At 42.6% G+C, this 8,583-nt stretch overlaps 1 long non-coding RNA gene across 1 annotated transcript in view; it reads left to right on the forward strand.

The window, feature by feature from the left end:
- The first annotated feature begins 1,626 nt into the window (after positions 1–1,626).
- The window catches only part of LOC121072133, a 43,050-nt gene continuing 36,093 nt past the window's right edge, over positions 1,627–8,583 (forward strand). The window contains exons 1-2 of the long non-coding RNA XR_005821024.1: positions 1,627–1,834; positions 5,785–5,876. This is a non-coding gene — a long non-coding RNA (uncharacterized LOC121072133). The remainder of the gene's footprint in view (positions 1,835–5,784; positions 5,877–8,583) is intronic.

Here is an 8,583-nt window from a genome sequence, read left to right on the forward strand (position 1 = left end):
AGGGGGTTATTTGAGTGATTTCACTGGGCATGAACCCTTCCCAACCTCCGGGAGGCCTTTGACTCAGCTGTGTCCTGCCTCCTCTGAGGCAATGTCCCCTCAGGGATGGGGCTGTCCCTCAGGGTTGTGCCCAAGAGGAGCCACAGCCAGACCCAGCAGCACCCTTCACGGTCCTTCTCAGCAGCCAGACAGCTCCACAGGCCCCAGGTGGGTTTTAACTTACAGAACAAGTGTGCCAAAATTTTTGGCGTTCTTATTTTTACCTCACGACCACATCCCTGTTATGCCCTTTCTCCCAAGGCTTTGTTGGTGGCATCCCCTCTCTCCTGGGTCAGCCATCTGGGAAAGTTTTGAGCTATCAATGAGCATCTTTCCACTCAGAAAGGAGCTCCTACCTGCTTCCTTTAACAATAACAAAGAAGCCCTGAAATACAAACTGCCTAGAAATTAAATATTGCCGATTAACGGTTGTTGTGATGAGGATTGGGTTAAAACAATGTATAGCCCCAGGCAGTGAGATTTTATATGCTTTCCTCGCTCCCCACATGGTGGAGGGGAAACTTCAGGCATTATCTCCTGGAGTCATGAGGTGGCACAAATTTGTAAGCAAAAAGTAGGTTTCAAACACTCATATTTGTTGAGAAACAAAACAAAAACAAGATTGTAATGGCTCAAAACTCAAAAGCAGAGCAACACAGAAGATAGCATTCAAAGTCGTCATTTTAAAGCTAGTAATTTACAAGGAGGTGAACAGAACATAATCTTCTGAGAGAATTCCCATGATCTGGGTGTTTCTGTACATCAGGCCATAGTCTAAACCTGTTGTGATTCTTTTCAACAGACAAAAATTCCTCATTTTTGGTCAGCAATGTTGTGCCTAAGCCACAAGATGGCGCCAGAGGCATTGCTATTGCTACTGATGGGCCTCCTGAAGGGAGTGTTGCTTCTCCTGGTTTTGGTCTGATATTCTGGCAATGCAGTTTGTGCTACCAGAAGCACCCTTACCGGAAAACTAACTGTAGCCTGAAAATACACACCATTTTTTCATTCAGGAGCCTGATCCTGTATTATATCGGATTAGGCAGGAGAGAAGCATGCACGGGAAAGTGTTAATGCAGAGGGGTGTCAAGAGAAATGAATAAAACAAACTGGTGGGAATTGCTGAATCTGGGTGCCCAGAGGTAAGATTTGAGCCTGCCTGTGAGGTCCCATCATGCATGGAGTGCTCTCCATGGACTGGCTCCAGGGTGAGCCTAGCACCTTGGTCCTGGGTCTGCTGAGGCTGAGAAGGAGATTCACGTTCTTGGGGGTGCCCTGGTCACCCTGCTCACAGAGTTGGTGGCTTTGTTGCAGTGAGGAGATCTGGCAGGACAAATCCCACTGCCCACACACAGGATAAAATTATAAAAGAGCTATGAGATGGTAGATGCTGCCCTAATCCACAGAAAAAACAAGCTTTGCCTAGGCTTCCTATATCAGTTCCTGAGGTCAGGAAATGCCTCAGACAGTGGCAAGCAGACTGATATTTTTCATATTTTGGGGGGGAATAAGGGTGGTTGTGAAAAAATGGACATTAAGAACAATGATTTTCTTTTTATTTATTTACTTATTTTCTGCTTGCAGAAAACAGGACAGAAATAGTTACCACAGCAGAGCAGAAAGTGCAGACACATCGCCGGCCTTCTTCTAGGTGCTGTTTCCAGTCTGGGATAGTGCTTTCATTATCGCAGCCTTCTGCATGTTTGCAGAGACACAGCACTGTGTTAAGTGACAGTGGTGTACGCCTTCCTTCTGGTCTTTTCATCTTCATTCCTCATGTGGACATGGTCACAGGGTGAGTCTCTGATTTTCCCCCTCTTCATGGTGAATCTTTCTCTTTTTTATGGTCATCTGCCATACCAGTAAGTGGCCTGTCTGTCCGTCCTGACCTGTAGTACAGACGTCTCAGGGGAGAGATACAGATTGCCATACATTCATAGTCGTAAATTCTCTTGAACTAGTAGCTCTCCTGCTCTCATATTGTGTGGCTAGTGCCAGACTTTTTCCTTTAAGACTCCAAACTGCTAGAGCAATCTGTGTTATACCAGTAAGCACTACTGTCCCCAGTCATACCCAGCGTTAGTATCACCACCTTTCTCATACCATGAGTGCTGCCAGCATGCCATAAAGGCACCGATTCAGTGGGCTCTAACACAGTGCATTACTACCCTGATCCGAGGACACTGTGACGTCTGGGCTTTGTTGCAATTTGGTTTGGCTGAACCCCTCTTTTGGGTCACTGTTTATGTTCTTTTTTTACGATTTTCTGCATTTATAGGTCATTGCTACAGTTGGAAAGGACCCATAGTCTCTTCAGTGCCTCCTTTTTTGGGAACAATGTCAAATGTGTTTACTAAAAGGAATGTAATTTAAAGCATTATAATGCTGAAAAAGTGCATGGGGCCTAGCAAAATGCAAAACTTATAAACAGGGAAGTTGTAAGTTACCTGGAGAAAAAGTGTTCAAGTGGAGATCTGTGGGTAAGACAGGTTAAATGAAATTTGTTCTCGTTTTTGTCAAAATGTTCCTATTTTTCATCTGAGGAATATATCTTCTCCAGATACAAAGACTGTGCAAGTCTATCCAGGTCTGAACAGTTCTTTGTCAGGATTTCTCTTCTTTTTTTTCCAAGACTTATTCTTTGCTGCCTTTTATTTCCACTGCAGGTAAATAATTATAAAGGAATTGAGCAAACAAATCCCATTACATGCATTTTTTTTCTGTCAAACAAGCCATCTACAAGCTTCCACTTGTGTTCCTGGACTAGGACATCATTAGTCCTATGACATCTGCAGCAGCAGCTATTGCTGTGCAATTCTCCTCCAGGAATAGGTGTGTTGGATTTAGTTTTGACAACAGATGATTTTATGTGGGAAACTACAAGTAACTGCAGGCCTTGAATGCAAATGTCCTAGTTTTTCTTAGAGCTTTTCCTGCGCGATTGGCATGTATGTGGCTTTCCAATCATTTTTGATATCCAATTTGAAGTGCAGGACCCACCTGCAGGCACGTTTTTCACAGCTGATCAGTCATAGAGCAGAGGCCTTCAGACAGCAGGTAAACAGTGGGTACAAGCCCTGAAGGTGACTTCTGCCAGAGGGCCTCGGCTGTCTGCATATTTGGGTAATAGAGACTCCTTTTAAAAGACCTATGGTTCTGTGTATTTCTCTGTCTTGCTACATGTGGTGGTGCTGCTGTTTGTAAAGTCAAGCTGCAGGAAAAAACAGAAGCTTTGAAAACACAGTAAGGGACAGCACCGAGCCCTCTCACAAAGCTCTTTATTCCCTTTTTAGACTTTCAGTCTCTTGCAAAGAGAGTGCCCAACTATTCATGTCTGGTATGAATACCCTAGAGCTTTGGTTTCTGAGTAGGTTATTTAAAGCTTATGTGCTGTCTTCTTTCAAGAAGAGCCCAGGTGCCAGTTTAGCACGTCTGGCCATCAGGGGACCTGCATGATCTTCGTCCAACTTTTGTATGTTGGCATTATAGTGCAGGGCAAGCTTGAACAAGATGCAGGCTCTCAACTTACTTCTCTGATATGTGACTGTCCTTAGTGAGCCTTTGCTTGGGGTTACACGGTGTTAATATGCATGTGCGAGGTGATGTGACAGAGAGACAGGCTGTGGCTGATGAGTGGTGGGCCTCCTTTGGGGCGCTGGTAACCTTCCTCCGTCCTGACAGAGCACCACGGTCAAGCTCTCACTCTCTGACCACATGTAGCATGTAGACACACCGCTACCAGGAGATACAGCGCCTTCTCACTGGAGAGACACTACAGCCCTCCAAGACCTTTATGGGAATTCAGTCAGCTGGGTATCAGCATGAAGAGGGATGTGGGAATCAAGTGTGTGAGTCTCATGAGCAGGGAACATGGCTTGGCCTGAAGATGATGGAGATGATGTCCATCCAAGGGACAAGATTTTTTTCCTCATATCTTTTTATGAGAAACTTCAAACCATCATGTTTAAAATGGAGTTGCCAATCTAGGGCGCTGGTCTTGAGTCTGTGAAGGCTTCTTATGCATACATGTGCCAGCACGTCTTCTTCTAGGAGCTGGGCAGCTGTCAGCAGTTTTCAACATGTGCCGGTACTGATTTGGAGCAGGATTATGTGAGTTACTCAGAATTTTTTTTCAAAATCATTTCCATCAGAGCTCAAGAACAGCATCACTCCCAGTGAAGAAGTTGGAGGGGTTTCAACTGTAGGGAGAATTTATTATGTCTGTCACCATAGAAGGAAACTTCAGCTAATGAGATGTTCATCAGTCTATGTTCGCTTTAGCACATGGCATGGGATAAAAGTTCTCAAAGATGGCTGTGAAGAATTCAAAAATTCAACAAAGTTTGTCTCTTACTCAGATCTGTCAGCCTATGTACATCAGTCACAGACCATTTAAAATTTACTTATTTTTCAAGTGACACAGATCAGAGCTGCAGTTTCTGAATATAAAAGGCACACAATGGCATTTACTGAACACAATGGATGTTAATATGTGAAATCTATGTTGCTGGAGGTTGAAAGTATTGTTGTTGTCTGAAACAGGGCTGTGCACATATGGCCTCATCTCCCAGAACTGGTTTACTGCCTGCGTATGTAATCAATGGTGTATTTATATAAGGATGAAAATGTACTTCTTTGCTTTCTATTATATCAGAATCAAGATGAGTGGCATCCTGTGTGCTGGCAACAAGCACTTCCAATAGCATTTTAATCTGTCTTTCCTCAAGCAATATCAATGCTTACAGCCTCAGACTTCACATTCATTATTTGTTTGGTATTTGAGGGAAAGCCGTTCCATTCGACTGCTTTAATAGTGCTCAAATGATAAAGTTAATGCTGAGATCAGTCCCATTAACTGTTTCTTTATAAGTGCCAAGTAACTATGATGCTAAGGTCTCCTGATTCCAAATTATGTAGCTTTTCTGCTCTTTTAACGTAGATATTTTATTCGCATAATACATTGCAACATTTCTTTTTTTTCAATTAACCATCTCTGAGGTTTTGGATGCTGTAGCGCTAACAAGATACTCAGTGTTTCCTCCGTCTCCTTCAGGGTCTTCAGCTGAAATCCAGCCTAACTGAAGCATTAACCAAAAATGTTCTCACCAATTCAGTGTTAGTGGTGTGAAATGAGCTTGAGAGGTCTCAGTTTCAGCTTGTGCTATGAATTCATTCCCCTGCTTTGTGCTAATTGTGTTAGACACAGAGGCTAGGAGCCATTGATCAGCTGAGGCTGTACCTATTAGCGCAGGCAAATAGAAAAGTAAGTTTTCTTATCCCCAGTGTAGCAAGGGGCTGGGAGAGAGTCGGTCTGTGTTTAATGGAGTAGTGCAGAACCTGTCAGAACTGGGGTGATGGAAGCTCCTACAGACCTGGGCAAATTAATGTCGTCACTTTAACATACACTGGGGAACAAAGGATTTCTTTAACAGATGTTTCACAGCTTTCAAGAACCTCAATCAGCTGAGCACCAGTCTCACACAGGTATAGGTGTTGGGTTTAGAGATTGCAGAAAGGTATAATGGGATGGTTGCATTGCCCTGGAGTGGTTAGTAGGGTTATTTTTATGATTGTAGGGCTGTAATCTGAGCTTGTGTAAGTATTGATCTCTGTTATTTGTTTGGCTTGTTACAGAACCTTAGCGAACTTGTCAAAAGGTAGATAACTCCTGCTCTTTTTAAATTGTTCTTGATATATGTGATGTGACTATATGGTTCATCTAATTGCTGGTTTTTATTTTATCAGGGAGGTGCAAAAGATACAATAATAACATCAGCCCTCACTCAGAAGATCAGTGATGGTCCTGAATTATGAAGGAATAGAGCAGAAGAAGCCTTGTAAGTGAAACAAAGGCAGAAATGTTTGTTGTTGATTAAAACCAAACTTAACTTTTCGTATATGCAGGAGCATTACAGATGACAAATTTTGAACTGAAACCACTTTTTAAATTAATGAGGTGGTAAATAAGCGCTGTCATTTGTGTGGAGAACAGCTTGAAAAATGATAGTGTCTGGTATAGCATGGAGTAAAAAATGAGTCCTTTTTTGTTTCTCAAAGACCTAAAGAAAACTCTTTCTTGAGCAAGCAATCTGGAGGGCTGATACTTGGGAAGACAAGATAAAACTTATTTTGTTTTTCTGACTCCAGTTTGGTAGACCTAAGAAGTGTAACAACTAAAGGACAGAGCCTAAAACACACATCCCTAGTCTCCCGTGGGGTACCAGGTGTATGGTGCGTGTTAACATATATGCTGTTTATGGAGTGATGTGCGGTTTAGGGTATGCATGTCCTCTGTTACTAGAGTGTAGGAAGCAATAAATTCCTTTTACTTGGAAAGAGAGAGAATTTTCTGTTACTTTTGTTAGGGTTTTTGAGATTCAACAGGGCTTGTGTCTGCCCAAGCCCTGGGGGGGGGGCGGGGGGGGGGAAGAGTTTAATGGGGGCTGAGAGCTTGGGAAGAGGATCTTCTCCTCAAAGAAAAGAGACATTTTATTATTATGGAGCACCAGGAAGTCTGGAAAACAGTCTGGAAACCTTGCTTGCTTTGGGAAGTGAGTCTCTAAACCACTTTGCATTTTTGTGTATACTTTAGAGTATAATTATGAATACCAATTATCATGGCTGTTTCTTTTAATCAGCATGAACTATCCATCTTGTAATACTTTTCATGCTGCTAAGGAAATACGTGCACATGTTTTTATTGCTTTCTATCAATCTCCCTTGTACATTTCTTAGTGCAAATCCTTTCCAGAGGATTGGCAATAGCCTTTCTTTTACAACAAACAGTTTGATTTAGGAGTGCTGCTGCCTATCATCACTACATTGGTGAAGAAATGAAATGTTTATGGGCTAATCTATACCATCCTCCCAAACCATAGAGTTTGGTAATGGAAAGTTCAGTTTAATGCTCTAATAAACTGTGGTCTGATATATGCTGTGCCAATTAATCTAGAAGGTAGATGTGAGAGTGAAATCCTGTATCTTCAGCAATGTTTCAGTCTTCATTCTGAAATAAGTGTAAGTACCTGGGTAGATGAGGAAGTGTGGCATTCTTCATGATAAAATAAATGAGAAATAATAGGTTACTAAGGAACTGTTCTTTTTTCATGACACACTTAAGCCCTTCCTTGTACCCCTATAAAAGTCAGTCTCCCTGCTGTAAGAAGGATGCAGGTTTAAGATACATCAGGGCTACATGGACAACAAGATACTGCTTGGAAAAAGACTGAACCTGTTCAGTTTAAAAACTGAGATTAGTTTGAAAACCCGCTGAAGTGGAATGACCTTGTAATAATGGTATGAAATACTGTAAAAGGGGAGCTGTGTGGAAAAAGGAAAATATTGCTATGGGGGAGCAGGTTTACATCACTGGGTGGGTTACGTTAGAGGACTTTGCTCAGTCAGGAGCCTTGTACATGCTGTGGCTTCTTAACACCTCTTAACACTAATGTAGAGAGGGTGGGTGTGAAAGCTGGGTGGGCTCAGTGATGTGGACAGCCAAATTTTTCTGCCAGAAGGAGGATGCCTTTGCCAAGCTTCCTCATTGGGTTTTCCATGGTGGCATGTGTTGGAGCTACCTTTCCTCAGTTGTTCTGCCCTTTCTGCCTTGGTTTTGTATGGTGCCAGCTCTGCAGTGTTGGTCACCCTGTGTAGTGCTGCGTATCAAGGACCAGCATTTTGCAGCTTGACCTTTCCCTTGGGATCTAGCCCTGCTCCTGAGGAGTTAAACTCGATTGCTTTGAGTAATGGAAAGTATGTTCATTAACAATGTTCTATTTAAAATACAAAGCAAATGCAATGATAGCAAGAGGTGTCAGATGACCGGGACTGAGAATTATTCTTTCCGTTTGGAGCCTGAGCAGATGCAGGGCAGCCTTCCCCAGCTGCTGGGGTCTCCGGTCCCTCTCTGTGGGGCAAGGAGGAGCTGAGGAGCTCGGCACTGTGCAAGCATGTGCTATATGGGAGTGCAGCATGGTGCTGTTTGTGCTGGGCACATCTTTCCTCAGGGAGCAAAAAATAAGGAGAGGAGGCCTTTTTTTCAGGAGCATCCCCCAGGATTAGAGCTCTGAGCAATGCAGGGGTTACTAGCACGTGGGCAGTAGGTCGAATCAAGAAGTTTAACTTTATAAATGGTTTTGAGGCAAAGCAGAAGGTTCAGCAGCTCATAAAAAAACACACCAGAGCTTTTTATGCATTTCCAAGTTGTGCTTTCAGGTTGGGTACCTTTTGGGATGGGGTTTATCAATGGAATTAAAACTGAGTGGTCTGGGTTTGTTCTTTCTCTCAAAATTTTTTTTTCCTTAAATTGTCAAAACATCTTGTTTTCATTTGAAGTTGTAGTAACAATTTTCTTGTTGTTGTCATTATGGTTGAATGAGAGTGGCTGGTTGAAGCTGTCATTAGCTGGAAGAGGCTACTATTTAAGGAGTGGGTCTTTCTTTATAAATGGCTGAATGAAGATAACCCCCAAGTGTTGTCTTATCAGAATATGAACTTTTTTTTTTTTACAAATAATTGTTTATGTTTGGGACGGGGAACTTTTAA

The sequence above is a fragment of the Cygnus olor genome, chromosome 6, assembly GCF_009769625.2.
Source record: "Cygnus olor isolate bCygOlo1 chromosome 6, bCygOlo1.pri.v2, whole genome shotgun sequence".
Lineage (NCBI taxonomy): Eukaryota > Metazoa > Chordata > Aves > Anseriformes > Anatidae > Cygnus > Cygnus olor.